General features: G+C 42.7%; 1 protein-coding gene across 1 annotated transcript in view; it reads left to right on the top strand.

Moving 5' to 3' along the window:
- Nucleotides 1-15618, top strand: part of Arhgef26 (Rho guanine nucleotide exchange factor 26) — a 107791-nt gene that overhangs the window by 78007 nt on the left and 14166 nt on the right. The gene's annotated exons all lie outside the window — the stretch shown is intronic.

Below are 15618 nucleotides of genomic sequence, written 5' to 3'. Positions count from 1 at the left end.
TCTGGTGGCTCCATGATGTCTGACTCTGCTGTCTTCCTCCCAGAATTCACAGTTCTGTCTTCTCCTCCTACCTAAGTTCTGCCCTATCAAAAGGCCAAGACAGTTTCTTTATTCATTAACAATGAAAGCACAACACATAAACAGAAGGACCTCCTACACCAGGCGCCTGTCAGTGCATGGCTTGACACAGCAGTAATAGAGATAATGCATTATAAACATGATAGGTTATCAGATAGTAGTGGGTTGATATGTACTATCATTTTGTAGCTGATACATGCCAAGAATAACACAATAAGCCTGCTGTTGATTCTACCCACATGTTCAGCCTTATGAAGTTATGTACGTTTGGCCCTAATCTAAGACCTTAGTTGGTTAAAACTCTCAAACTCTGGGAGACAGTTTACCATCTTTTCATTCATGGTTGGTCTCTTTATAGCTGCTGTATTACAGTACTAAAAAAAATGAATGACTTAAGGGTCCAGAAGGGCTAGCCTCATCTCTTCCAGCTCCCAGTGACTCCAGTCATTCTTTCCAGTTTGCCTGCCTTTCCATATGACCTGTTTCTCTGCTGCCTGTGCCTCTGTGTGTCTCTGAGCCCCCCACCTCTCATTGCTGGGTTACTTGATGCAGAGCCTTCTCCAATCTGGTATGACTGGGTTACATCTGCAAAGGGTTTATCTCTAAATAAGGCAGCTTTCAAAGTGCCAGGAGTGCCAGGTGGTGTTGGCACATGCCTTTAATCCCAGCGCTCGGGAGGCAGCAGCAGGTGGATCTCTGTGAGTTTGAGGCCAGCCTGTTCTGCAAGAGCTAGTTTCTAGGACAGGCTCCAAAGCTACAGAGAAACCCTGTCTCAAAAAACAAAACACACAAACAAACAAAAACAAAACCCAAAGTGCCAGGAGTTAGGACTCCACCCTTCTTCTTTGCAGCATACAATCCAACCCCACTACATGCCTGGCCCCTTACTGCCACCTCACTTAAACACCATTAAGAAACGTGCCATGATGGTCTAAGGTAGCTCAGGACCACATATTTCTTCTACACCAAGTCACTCCATTTTCTAAAATAGTTTTCAGAATATTGTCATGGTCACACGACTTGAACGTCTCTGTGTGGTGGTGGTTTCACAGATTGCTCATATTCAAATCCTTCCCATCACCTCTCACCTTCTCCCAGATCCATTCCCTTCTTAGTAAATGGCCCCTCTGCCCTCTGGCTGCTATGGGAAACCTAAAAGGTAACCTTCCCGTCTGGGTTTGCTGGGCTCCCACAGGCAGCTGGTTTGTCACAGCCTTCAGGGTAGCTGGAGTTCTGTGCAGCTTGTGAAATCCTTCTCTTCCACATCACCACTGCCCTTCTGCCAGTGCTTTCCATTTCTTCCTCCAAGGTAGACCCAACAAGCCACAGACACTTCCTCTCCTCGCTCCTTACCCTCCACATTCAGAATGTGTTTTCAAGATGAACCTGCTTAGCTTCACCCTTTGTAAAACTTAGCCTCCGCGTCTTATGTTGCTTTCAGCACAAATGCCTTGCAAGCACATCCGTCTCCATCTCCTCCTCATTGTCCTCGTCCTGCATCTGTGCCTCTTCACCCCACTTTCGATGCCAGCCCGAGCACAGGTTTCTCTCTCTACCTGGAATGCTTCCCCTCTGCCCTCCCCTCACTTCAGACCTTCTCTAGGCAACTTTCTCATCGTTTAGGCTTACATTAATGGCCACATCCCTTGGGGGTTTTATTCTACTGTCTAAGTCTGTTTTCTGCCTCCCTGTGATCTGATAAAACTGGACACTTTCCTGGCTGTAACATTTAATGTCCACTGTGAGCCTGTGTCTCATATTGACCTTTATGTCTCTTGTGCTGAAACCAGGCACTTAGCTGTAAGAATGCTCGTATGACAAGTATTTGCTGAGGACGAGCCACTCAAACTGATGCTGTCCTATGTTCTGTTGCTGTGAAGAGACACCATGACCACAGCAGCTCTTATAAAGGACAACATTGAAATAAGGCTGGTCTGCATGTCACCATGGCAGGGCATGGTAGCGTGCAGGCAGACATGGTACCAGAGAAAGAACTAAAAATTCCACATCTGGATCTACTGCAGAAGGCAAAGAGACTGGGTCTGACTTGGCTTTCTGAAAACCCAAAGCTCATTCCCCAGCGATATACTTCCTCCAATAAGGCCACACCTACTCCGACAAGGCCATACCTCCTAATCCTTTCAGACAGTGTGGCTCCTTATGAGTCTGTGGGGGCCATTGTCCTCCCCAAACCACCACAGGTAGCCAAACAGAAGCCCCACTGCATGGATGCCCTATTCATTCTGTCTCATGTCTGGAACTTCTGGAGACTGGCTTGGTCTGGCCTTGTCCTCCAGAGTTGTCTTCTGTCTTCCTCATGGTGGAGCTGGTTTCCTAAGGCGTTGTTGATGGTGCAATGATCCAGACTATTTCTCCTGGGAGTCCTTTTGAGGACATCTGTGGTGTCTTAGGCAGACTAGATGCGGCTGATGTGTGGCTATGTGTGTGTGTGTGTGTGTGTGTGTGTGTGTGTGTGTGTGTGAGCCTTTCCTTCTGTATCCTTGTTATTCACTTTTGCTTTGGCTCAGACTTCAGGAAGGATATTTATGTCTTCCTTTGTTTTGGGTATTGTCTTTATAAATAATAAACTTTCGTGCTATTTCTTTTTCTCTTTCTCTTCCTTCCTTCCTTTCAGCACATATCTCAGGCTAGCTTCAAACTCACCCTGTAACCAAGGATGGCACTGTGCTCCTGATCCTCCCACCTTTACCTTCAGAGTGTTAGGATTATGGGTGTGAACCACCACAGTTTTATATACTCCTGGGAATAGAACCCAGGACTTTGTACAGGGTAGGCAGGACCTCTGTCAACTCAGCTATATCCCAGTTCCTAAATAAACAGTAATAATTTAATCTTGATTTAAAAACAATAGACTCTGCCTAGTAAGTGATATGGCTTCTGACATTTTCTGGAACATCACCCATATACTTCTGTAAATGCCACATAGCTTCAATTCATAAAACTACTCCACAGAGGCCATTTTTATTTGCTTCTGATTTTTATTATAGCATTGATGAGTGTTTTAGGCTACCAGTAAATGTGTCCTCATATCGAAGGTTTTAGGAAGTAGAAATACTGAATTATCACACCCTCTCACACTCTCAGCCCAAAGACAAAGCCAGAGAAATGAAGCCCATTTGGGAAACCATGCACGTTCTCGTCTTCATTGGGAAACTGATTGTTGGATCATTCACTACGCTTTCAGCAGAATTCCCAAATCACAGTAGCTCGAATAATAGTGATAGTGGGTTTTTCAAGTGATACATGAAGATTGGAAACCAGGTTCATTCATTATCCAAAGCTCAGCCCCTTCCTATCCACAGCTAATGCTGGATCCAGGCTTGCTTTGTGGCCCTATGAATAGAGCATCATGCTTGCTGGTGTCTGCAGCAGCAGGGTGCCATCCAATTATAGGAAACTATGTAGAAATGACTGCCCAAAGGGCAGCTTTCCTTAAATGGCTTTTCCTTTTGTGTTGGCTGGGGAAAGCTCCACAGACAGGATCCAGAGCAAACTTGTCAGAAAGGACTAGAAGAGAAATGCTTCTTTTGGTCCAGTCAGGCAGTGTCCCTGAGCTGGGTCAATGAAGCCAGAGCCGATTAGGTAGTAGTAGTAGCCACACCTCAGAACCCCTTTCCTGTAGGTCACCCTTTAACACAAGTTTCATGGGAGAATGAGAAGAGTTCTTTGGAAGTCCCAACACCTCGCCTTTAGGATGGATGGATGAGGAGGAGCAGTTGTTGTTAGAAAAAATAGTGTAGAAAGCTTTCAGGATTTTCCAAATAGTTTTGAGCATTTCATATCCGAGTACTGTATTTATATAATTTCTATTCTTCCCTGTCCAGCTCCTTCCATGTCTCTATCCCATACTCTCGCAAATTTATGACCTTTTTCTTTTTATTATTGCTATATATACAAGTGATGTATAATATTTCAAACTTCTGCATCTGTTTTGTGTTGTTTGAATGCACTCGTGTTTGGAATTAGATCGCCTATCAGGAGGCTCCTAACTGGAGAAAACTGATTCCCCTTCCCTTTGCCTGTAGTTCTTCATCTAGGAGAACTAGATGCCTTGTGACATTTTTCTTATCCACATTGGCATGTTGACTGATGTCCTTATGATGGTCTTATTTATGCATCCTTGTTGTTGAACTTTCCTGGGTGCAGCTTCCTTGGTCGTGTCTAGAAGATACTATCTCTCAATGGGCTTTCTCATTCTCTGCCTCTAGCAGTCTCTCTTTTGTAATGTTTCCTTTAATTGGGGGTTGCCTCGTGCATATATCAGTTGGGCTCAGTTGTGCTTCTATGCCTTCAAGTCCTGTGTGCAAAGTGTGTGGTGTCTTCAACAAGAGGATTTTACCTTCAAGTTCTGGGAGACAAAGGCAACACCAATAGCCTCTATTATTTGGGGAGTCTTTTGGAGTCCCCCTGACCAACAAATAGAAGGGAAGTTTCCCTTGATTAGGTAGGCCTGGAAGATATTTTCTTTTTTTTTAGAATATCTGTTGCCTTTAAGGGAACATTGCCACCCCATGTGGCAGAACCTTATTTAAACCTCACACATATAGGCAAACACTCATGCATGCATATTTAAGTAAGTGTATAAAGTGTTTCCCTATATCTTTTAAAACATCCTTAGTGTTATCTTCCTTTTTTCTTCACTCCCCCTCTGTATTACCCTTCTTCTGTCCTCCCTAATTAAAGCCCCTCCCCATTTTCCCCATGTCCCCTTCTGAGCATCCCAATACCCCTTCTCTAAAGCCCCTTCTCCCCCCTTATGGTCTCTTTCTACCTTTCTGGTTTCTATGCTTAATCAGGGTTATACATATCTAAAGATTCAGAACTGGGATCCACAAGTAAGAACATTCAACATCCATCTTTCTGGGTCTGGGTTACCTCCCTCAATATAATATTTTCTAGTTCCTGCATTTGCATTTTATGCAAAATTGCATCATAAATTTGCATTTGCCAGCAAGTTTCATTTTTCTTGATAGCCGAGTAGTATTCCATAGTGTGTGTGCACCACATTTTCCCTGTCAGTTTACTAGCCAAGGGACATGCAGGTTGTTTCCATTTCCTAGCTGCTGTGCATAAAGCAACACTGAGAATGTCTGAGCGAGTATTTCTGTAGTAGAATGCCAAGTCCTTTTGGTGCGTGCCGAGGAGTGTTATAACGGGGCTGGGCTGTATAGTGAAGCTACTTGGAGCTTTTGGAGAGTTTCCCACATGGATTCAGGGTGTCTGTACCAGTTTGTAGTCCTTTCAACAGTCAACAGGGGTTCTCTTTCCTCACACTCTTACTGTGTTTGTTATCAATTTCATTTCCTCTCAGCCATTATGACCAGGATTAGATAAAATTTCAAAGTAGCTTTACTTCTCATTTCCCTAGTCACTAAAGACGCTGAACACAACCCATTTCTTAGCCATTTTTGTTTCTTTATTTGTGAGCTACCTTTTTGGATCCAAAGCCTGCTTTTTAAATTAGGTCATTTGCTCTCTTGAGTCTTTTTGTTTGTTTGTTTGTTTTGTTTTGTTTTATTGAGATCTTTGTATTTTGTATTTTGAATATTAATCTTCTGTCTGATGTATAGCTGAAAAAGGTTCTGTCCCCTCTGTGGGCTTTCTTTTCCTGATGGAATATGTTTTGTTACATCATTTTAAAAGTGATTTTCTAGTGCGGGGCTGAATCATGTCTGCAGGTTTCCCACTGCACCGCCATTCTCAAGCCTCCAGTGTAAAGGGTTTCTCCTTCACAGCACTCCCTTTAAAGCTATAGATTCCTCTCCCTGATGCCTGCTTCTTAAATCTTACAAACATACATCAGCTCTGTAACAAATCTTGGGGCTTAGAAGATGAGTTCGCTGTAGTACTACCACCAGGTCACCATTGCGAGGTCAGGGTCTTACTCTAGAACTCAGTTCTTATCAGCGTTGAATGCCCAGTGGCTTCAGGGAGTGTGCAGGCTCCCAGGAGCTGTCCTGGCCTAGTTCCATCCTGTCATAAGTTTTTCCATGGTAGTGTTCTTTCCTATTATAGAAAACTGAAGCCTCCTGATATAAGTTGTTTTTCTCTGCAGAAAAAAAAAAAATTCTTGGGAAATCACACTTAAAGAATTCAGATTCAAATCATTTTTACTCCAGGTATACTAAGCATATGTGCTACTGATCACTGTGGCATTTGCTCCCATATTGAAGACAGTGAGAAATGAAAAATAATTTTATTTTTCCTCACTGCCCCACACTATTGCTCTAGCATCCCAAAGAATTTTCTTCTGTGTCTCTAAGGAGAATTGACATTCCTACTCCCTGGTAGAGGCACCTAAGCAGCTCATTGTCGATGTGTAGGGTCAGAAAGAGTAAGGTTCAGTTCCTGGCCATGTAACCTTGCACGAAGCAGTTTCAGCCTCTCAGCATCTTAGTGTCCCTGTCTGTAAAATAGGAGTAATAATGTCATCTTTATTGTGGAATGTGTTCAAATTCTTTTAGACAGTGCACACAGAGTCTTGGCTATTTCAGTAATCCCTATGAAGTAACTGAGGCGATCGATACTAATTTCAGCATTGTGTTTGTCTCTCTAAAAAGTCTTGCCACAAATCAAATTACTGCCCATGCACTACATTTTACTGTTTAAAAACTAGTCTGAAATCTTCAGGCCATGTTTCACTTCGGAAGACTACAGCATACTGCAGGACTAGGCCTGAATTTTTGACCTTTGAAATTAGAGTTTTTTAGGAATAAGTGCCTGTCTTTCCCCATCACCCATCTTAGCCATCAGGGCAGGGATAACTAGTGACATATCCTCATTCTTCCCAAAGAGCTGTGACTCATGAATGCTTTCGTGGGGATATTTTTCTCTAGCACCCTCTTTTCCTGCATACTTGGGAACCCTCCTATTGTAGCCAGCCTCCATGGGCATGAAATCAGCCCGTGGTAGATGGCAAATTAGGGCTGGGAGTTGCTGTATTGGATTCTTTAGATGGTAGGGCATAACAATTATTTCCATAACGTGCTAGTTATTATAGGATATGCTGCGCATATTTGAAAATATAATATATGAATACGCAGCTCTGAATGAGGGACATAAGTTATTCACAGGTTTAACGTCTTAGAGAGTTCCTTCAGGATAGTAAAAGACAACCCAACTGCATTTTCCATTTTTGTGGTGTAAATCAATTACGATACACCTAAACCAGAGTGGGGTGATTCCTATAATCTGGGGTCACCTTGTTACCTATGTGAGAGGCTGTCGGCTTGTTCTCTGATCATGCTGCTTCCTGATCGCGGCGGGGGCTCTAGCAAGGGGCTCACAGCTCTCAGAACTGCTTGTCTCCTCTTGGTTAAGGATGATAGGTGTTGCAGTTGCTGGGCTGTGGAATCTGGCCCTCCTGCGGACTCTGGCCTTCTTTCCTGGTGGTGGTTAATCACAACAGATGCTTCTCATCCCAGCGAATGAGGGCCTCATTACCTCTCCCCTTTGTTATTCTCCGGACAATGGGTAGGAAGTGTGTAGCATGTTTGTTAGTCTTGAGAACTATTTTGAGGAACTGAATAAGAAAGGCTATTTGAAATCAGTATCAAGGGGCTGGAGAGATGTCTCAGAGGTTAAGAGCACGGACTGCTCTCCCGGAGGTCCTGAGTTCAATTCCCAGCAACCACATGGTGGCTCACAACCATCTATAATGAGATTTGGTGCCCTCTTCTGGCACCTGCATGGAGGCTGAACACTGTGTACATAATAAACAAATAAATAAATCTTAAAAAAAATGAAATCAGTATCAATGTAATTATCACATCTTTGCTAGTCAGGGCTCTTGGCAGATCATGACTCTCCTGATATGAGTATTTAATTTGAATACTGCTTAGTCTGCTCATCCATTTTCAGGGCATATATAATTATCAGGCCTTTGAGGCATTCCCAGGCAGTGGAAATGGATGGTATTCTGTTAGAACAACAGAAACTGATAGCTAACATTGGGTGTGATCCAGGAGTGATTCGAAGCGCTATGCATGACAAGAACGTAATTATACACCTATTGTCTCACTTAATCCCCTCAACAACCTGCTGCCTTGGTGCTGTTACCACCACTGTGCGAGCAGTGCCGCCTGGAGAGGGTTGCAGCCCTGATCAGGTTCACCAAGCAGGTGTGTGATGGGCTCGCTCTAAGCAGGCTGGCTGAGTCAGTTCTGTAAGCCTGCCTGCCATGCTGAAATCCATTACTTCTGAAAATTCCATAAAATTACTTGTTAGCTGTGTCCTAAGCCGCACTTTGTATGAAATCAGTCTCAACCAGGTAGATCACTTTTTTGTTTTGTTTTGTTTTGTTTAATCCCTTAGCTTGAAGTAAATTCCAGCATTGTTCAAGGGCCTCTGTCTCAGCAATGTTTGACGGGAGCATTTTAATGCCAGTTAAGCATGGAAGCTAGTATAGGGATTTTGAAGTCATGTTACCGAATGAGCAGGGAAACAAGCTGGAATCTGCAGAGGGAGTGCTCCTGTACAAGCCTCAGGAAAACAGAAAGGAGTTCTTGTCGTTCATTGCAGTCTTGTAAACTCCTGGCCTGAGCTCTCCTGGGACAGTGGCAGACCATGACATCCCTGTGAGAAAAGCCAGTGGCTGTAGGATGGCTCCGAAGAAGGATGCCTGGGAAATGCCATGGGAGGCACTGGGGAGGATAGCGTTTCAGAATGCCACAGGTGCATGCCCCCATCGACTTCTCTGATGGCATCCAGAAGAATGATGCCAATGCCCCGGGCACTGTATTTCGTGGGATGCTAGGCCCTGGTGACCTTGGGGAACTGTTTGCCTAGTCTGTGAGTGCTGGTTTGAGGAAGCACAAGTGACTAATAGTTCAGGAAACTTTGTCTTGGTGCTGGAGTGTTTTTTGTTTGATTGATTTTAGGACTGAGGCCGTATGAATGTTTTAGATAAAACCTATGGAAAAGGCATACTGAATAGGCAAAAAGGAAGGAAGGAAGGAAGGAAGGAAGGAAGAAAGGACAAAAGAAAGAAAGAAAGAAAGAAAGAAAGAAAGAAAGAAAGAAGAAAAAAAAACCTTGCCACTACCTTGGAGATATATGCTAGGAGTCAGTGTGCTGTTTGGATATTTGATAAATCTCTATAACACCACTTTCTCTTAATTTAACTTTGTTTATGAAAGGAACAGTTGAAAGTGTTGCTTAGGCTTCTGCCAGTCATTCTTGGTCCATGGAATAGATTCTTAGAACAGTATGTAAAGCATGCAAGCATTCTGGTGCCTTAAACAGTAGGGAAGCTGCTCTTTACAGCACAGCCCTTGGCGTTCCCTGCCAACACTTCTTTCCTTCACCGCCTAGATCCATTTTGCTCAAGCATCTCTTCTCCTTTTCTGGCCAGCAAAAGTCGCTCTCTAGGATGATAGCTAGTAAGGGTCAGGGTGAAAGTCCCCCAGAAGGTCAACACATATTTAAAAGCCTCTGTCTTACCACAAGGCAAACCTGACTTGTCTTGTTCACCATGTTATGACTCTTACAGACTTTGACAGACACAATCTAAGGATTTGAATGGAAATTTTTAAGCAATGTCAGATGTTTCTCCAAGTCTACCAAAATTATTTAATGGTTATCAATTCCTTACATGTTTGAGAAACCATCTGCATCCTATATTAAGTCCCTAAATATGTTTTCATCAGTTTATGAACTCATCAGTCTATTTCACTAGTCCATCTGTCAAATCATGCCCTGTCCTGGTCCTTGAACTGCTATGGATTTATAAATGTCTTCTTAGGATGTCCAAGGGCCAATTCATTCTCCTCTAGTCTGTAGAGTCTTTTTTTAGCTATTTCTGCAGGTTTATTTTTCCACATTGTTTAAAATAAACCCCTCTATTCAGCTCTCCTTACAAAACCATGTTTGGATTTGCATGGATTGACTGGATTAAAATTATACGTTACATTAGAAAGAACAGATACCTTTTTATATCAAGATTGTCTTCTTGTAGAAAATTCTGATAAGCATCATTGTAAATATTTGATTTTTACAATCAAATTTATAACATCAGATTTTCTGATGTTATAGATAAGTTGGGTTTATCAATTATATTTAATATTAAACTTTATTACAAATACTAAATAGTGTGTGTGTATGTTACCATAGCATGTGTGTAGAGGCCAAAAGAAAGCTTATAGGATTCAGTTCTCCCCTTTGGACTTGGGTACCAAACTCAGCTCCTCAGAGTAACCCTTATCTCTGAGTTCATCTCACTGGCCCTCATGGATCCTATTCAACTGGATCATTGATGTTTAGGAGAGCTATTATTTGCAGTTCTTTTTCTCAGTCGTAATATTCATGGTCACTTTGCAGTTATACTTCAACTAGTAATGAATTCTACAGTCAGCAGTTGGTGGGATAAAGAAGACATCCCATTACTTAGTGGTTCATTGAACCCCAGACATCCACAGACACCTGAAGTGACAATATTGATAATTTTCACGCCTGTACACTTTTGATGTGAAATCTATTTTCTTTCTACTTTTACTTTGAAATAGGTCAATTGTACAGAAAGTCATCTCACACTAACACATTCATTGTCCCAGCTTGTCACAGTTCTTAATGGTATACACTTTCTTCTTAAGCCAATAAGAAAACCCAGGTTGAACAAAACCGTAAATCAAGGTCCCTTTGTCCTCATCTGGGCTGAAATGGGTGCTTATTTCTGTGTTCAGTGCTGCAGATGTTCATGTACTGTGTCATTTGGGTATTTTAAACACAAACTTCTTATATGTGGTGTTTAAATGTCTTTCTGGTCTAAAAGAAATGATATCCAAATAAATAAATAATAAATAATTTTCCACTATGAGAAGTGTTCCAACCTTTGCAGAAACTATGGGACAGGAAGTTAAAGTGCTCCATAATTATTCGACTAATAAAGGGAGGGCCAGCGATGGAGCTCATTGGTTCAGTGCTGATCCAGCCTGTGCGGGGTCCGGGGATCCATCCCAGCACCACGAAAAAGCTAAAAGGACCTCTTTACAATCAGGCTCCTGTCTCAACACCACAGCGATGTGTGGCATGCATTCAGACGTTGTCTGAATGTCTTAACGCAGAATTCCTTCCAGAAGGGAAAATAACCGGATGCGTGATTAGCTTCATAGCCTGCTCTCTGCGGATATTTATTTCTTTTATTTAAGATGATAATTTGGGCTGGAGAGATGGCTCAGCGGTTAAGAGCATTGCCCGCTCTTCCAAAGGTCCTGAGTTCAATTCCCAGCAACCACATGGTGGCTTACAACCATCTGTAATGAGGTCTGGTGCCCTCTTCTGACCTGCAGACATACACACAGATAGAATATTGTATACATAATAAATAAATAAATATTTTTTAAAAAAAGAAGAAGAGTGTGGGCAGGATTTACTAGGCCTTCAAGTGGGTTTAACAGGGAGGCACATCATCACTGAAGACGCAGAGCAGCGGACTCTGTGGACTTGAGCTGAAATGACTTGCACAGAGCCAGGAGCCTGAGCAGCTGCAAGAGCAGAGTGCCTGTGGCACAATGGAAGGAAGTCTCCCTGTAAACTTGTTCAGGCAAGGAAAGATGGATTTTCCATTTGCCTTTTTCTGTGAGCAATTCAACTTCCTAATTACATGATCCAAGTTGTTTCAGAAACAGTGTCAACCATGTGTTTGCTAAATGATGGAGACAAACACAAGGAAGTCAGATTAGAGTCAACCTCCCCGGGGAAAGGCAATGTTTCTATCCCATTTCATTCAGCCTTCGGGGACCTGAGCGAGCAGAAGGGGAAGCCTGGACTAGAGGTGCCTGTTGGTAGGCTCCCTTCTCCAGCACACCCTGTAATCAGCTGACCTTCTGAACTGGAGAGAAATTGTACGTGCTGACTGACAGAAGAATGAGTTTCATGCAATAGACAGCAGACTCAGAGGCAGGGGGATAATGGCCATTATTGTGAGCCTTTGGGAGGTTAAATATCTGTATGAGAGTCTGTGAGAGAACACACCAGAAGTATCTTCCAAGAGGGTGTCAGCCGCTTGTCAGTTTTTGTTTCACTGGATTTGAAAGTAGCTAATCAGGGTAAACAACCAATTTAACTTTTTTACTGTTGCATGATGCCAGGTCTTTATTTCATAGAAACCCACTTTTAAAAGGCAGAAGGTTGCTACCTAAATAATAGTGGGTTTTGGATAGGTGATCGAAAAGTGCTTAAAAGACAGAAAACATCTTTCTTGGAAACTGCTTTGGATCAAGCTAAGTTCTCCGTCTTGACACAGTTTGGATTAACACCGGAGGTGAAGTTCCATAACTATGAATAGGATGACCACTGTTGTAACATCCAAAGTAGACAATTGAAGGGCTAACTGGTCTAAACTGGTTCAAACAACTCCCGTAGCTAGTAATCACTGGCATTGTACTTGTTGCTTAAAGGAAAACTTAATGCACATTTTAAAAATGTATCTGTTTCTGGCTTTAATGATTGCTAAAAACTAAAACTTCACCCACAGCTCTATGGCCACCCTATCTGGGGAAGGGGATGGCTTCCCTGTCTTCCGCTGGTTCGCACACTGCCTCTTTCTTACCTAGAGCCAATGGGTCTGTGCTTTTGTACTTTGGATCCCTGGGAAAGATGTCTAACTTACTAGTGATGGCTGGTTATTGGCTCTTGAAATACCAAAGCTTATTGTTCTTTTTAGAATAAATGCTTTTCAAAAAATTCAAAGCATTTTTGAAATTTGATAGCTTGGTTTTTTTTTAATTTTGATAAACCCTGAAAGGTATGAATTCTGAAAATGAAGAGGAGCAAAGACTAAACATTATAGCTTACGTTTGTCCCATGGGAACTCAGTCCTTCCTTTTCTACCAGGGACAACCTATGAGCAAAAGTGGCTGAAGCTGGAGGTGCAGGAGCTGAGTTGGTCTTCAATGAGGACACTGTCATGTGCATATTCTCCTGACTTTTGCTTCTTTGGATATAACTTCAGTATCAATGCAACTCTCATTATTCGGGGCCTACCTGGCCATCCCACTTCTACAACATCAGTTTCTTCAATCTCTCTGTCCAGACAATGACTGTTCATTGGGAACAAGTGGCCTGCTACTGAGTGATAATCTTTTGTAGCTTTTCATTTGGATCAAAAAGAGGGTAGTAGATAGGAAAAAGAGAATAGCGAGGAATATGAATTCTGAAAAGGAAGAAGAGTAAAAACTAAGCCTTGTAGCTTTCATTTGTCTCCTGGGAACTCCATCCTTGAGTTCTGTCAGGGCCAACCTAACAAACAAAACCTTCCGATGTAGGTGCAGGAGCTTAGAATCCTTTACTATGTGGTTTTTGTTAGTGTTGTTGAGATGTTGCTTTTATTTTAATTTTTTTTTTTTTGTCTTAGAGGGGTCCCTCTCTATCCCTCTGCCACTTTTATCTCTCTTTGTTTGCGCGTGCGTGCGTGCGTGCGTGCGTGTACACATCCTGACTCCTGGGCTGTTAGATTTATGTCTGAGATGTCCTGACACTGTAAACATTTTCTGTGCTGCAAACAATTGACTTCTTTGTTTCTAGTAAACAAGATCTTTTACAGATACAGCCATGTTTGATTGTAAGGTGTTCTGTCCCGCCTTCTTCCTTTGAGCACGGTGTGCACTTTTATAGGTCTTATTGTAGATGTGAGAACTTCTTTATATTCCTGGGCGTGGCAGAACCCAGGACAGCTTTGGGAACTTCCAGTAAATACAGACGTGACCCTAACAACAGATCTGGTCAGGGGTGTATTCTGTTTTGAGAGGTGGAACCTGTATGTGCTGTCTTTTGATTGGAGAATCCATCAAACTAAACTTCAAAAAAAAAAAAAAGACTGTGAAATTTTCCAAGGTCGTTTACAAGGCAGAATGTTTACTACTGAATAAAGCAGGCCTCAGAACTTTGAACAAAATGTTTTGTCCTAAAAGCCCAAGTATATTTAGACACAGGGGGTGTTTTCTTTCAGCTCTTCTCAGTTCATATACTTATATTTGCTATTACATGAGAGTATGTTAGAATTTATTGTAGGGTCATTTGGAGCAGTTCAGTTGAGGTTTATCTGCAAGGATGGAAAAGAGGAGAGGGCTGTATTTGGAATTTCCCAGGCAATTTCAGCCGAGGAAGATGAGCTTGTGTACAAGAAATGATTTTAGCTGGGCACAGGGACTCCAGGCTAGGTAATTTGCTATGCATGACTGAGGGGGCACGAGGAATTAATCAACCAACAGAGGAAAAGGTCATAGAGTCAACGAGCAGGAACTGGCAGGTGAAAACAAGTTTGGGGCATGAGGATTTGGTGAGGCAGTAAGATTCGGTGTGCCAGGTAGAGCATGGTATGTCTTGGAGCTGATAGGGAAATGGATGAGAGGCTGTTTGATGCAATGATAAAGCATGGCTGAGGTGGCTGAGGTGGCTGAGGTAGCAGGCCGAAAGCCACTGAGGAAGTCAAAGAACTGACAGATCGCAAGGAGCTGATCATGGACTGCAAAGAAGGAAGTAAGGCTGGAGGCAGACAATAAGTTTGGGAGTCATAAGGGAGGATTGGGAGACCTCGAAGTATGTAGACATTTGTGATTAGGACAGAGACTAATAGTGTGAACTCCAAAGTCTAGTCCTTCCTGGGAGCCAGAAGTGATAATTTTCTAGAAGTGAGCAGAGACAGCGGGGGTTATGGCATCCCCTAGAGAGACCATGATTCTGTTAGAAGAAGCTAATTAATTAGAAGGTAGAGGAAGGGTTCAGAAGCTGAGACCTCAGACTCTCTCGAACTCCCTATGGAAGGGCACTCCAGGAGGGCACAGTGGGAAGCATTCAGGAACAAGCTGTCCTGAGAGGGAATTAGTCTTGCTCACAGTCTGAGGGTGGATTCAGGAACAAGCTGTCCTGAGAGGGAATTATTAGCCTTGCTCACAGTCTGAGGGTGGATAAGCAAGGATGGGCACACAACATGATTGAGTCTGGTGGCTTCTGAAACGGGAGTCTGTAATGTGAGAGAAGATGGACTGAGTGGGCATTTGCCAGAGCAAGCAGATCTCTGGGATTCTACTCCCATCCTCTGCTGTGGTCATTTGGGGGTAAGGGGTGAAAGCTGGGCTACCTGCGCATGGGCAGGGTTTTACAGTCCCCTCTTCATTCTGTGCTGAAGGTGGGTGTAAAAGCTGGGGAGAGGCCCATTCATGAACTCTAATGCATGCAAGTCTCACTGATTATAACAATTAGAGAACTGTGGCGAATGTAGCCTAGGAGGCTCTGTATTGGGTTAATTTATTCAATGCTTCATCTTTTCAGAGATCTAACCTTTGTTTATTCTTCCTAAAGTGGGAACGCAAGTCCCATGGTGTTGCCTGCTAGATGCTTGGATCCTCGGTAGAATTCTCAGAGTTTGTACTCAAGAAGCACCCAACTTGGATTTAGGTTGATTTTTTAAGCCCGTGTAAGAAATGATCTGTGTTTTCAAAAATACATTGCTCTTTTATCTGAGATGTACTTTATGTGTGCTACATATTATAGAGTATTGGTGCTTTTCATGATTGGTAATCA

The sequence above is a fragment of the Microtus oregoni genome, unplaced genomic scaffold (genome assembly GCF_018167655.1).
Source record: "Microtus oregoni isolate MIOR12 unplaced genomic scaffold, Mior012 000010F_ref0000083, whole genome shotgun sequence".
Classification (NCBI taxonomy): domain Eukaryota; kingdom Metazoa; phylum Chordata; class Mammalia; order Rodentia; family Cricetidae; genus Microtus; species Microtus oregoni.
Note: the sequence above shows the minus strand (reverse complement) of the source record. Positions and strands in the feature narration are given on the sequence as shown.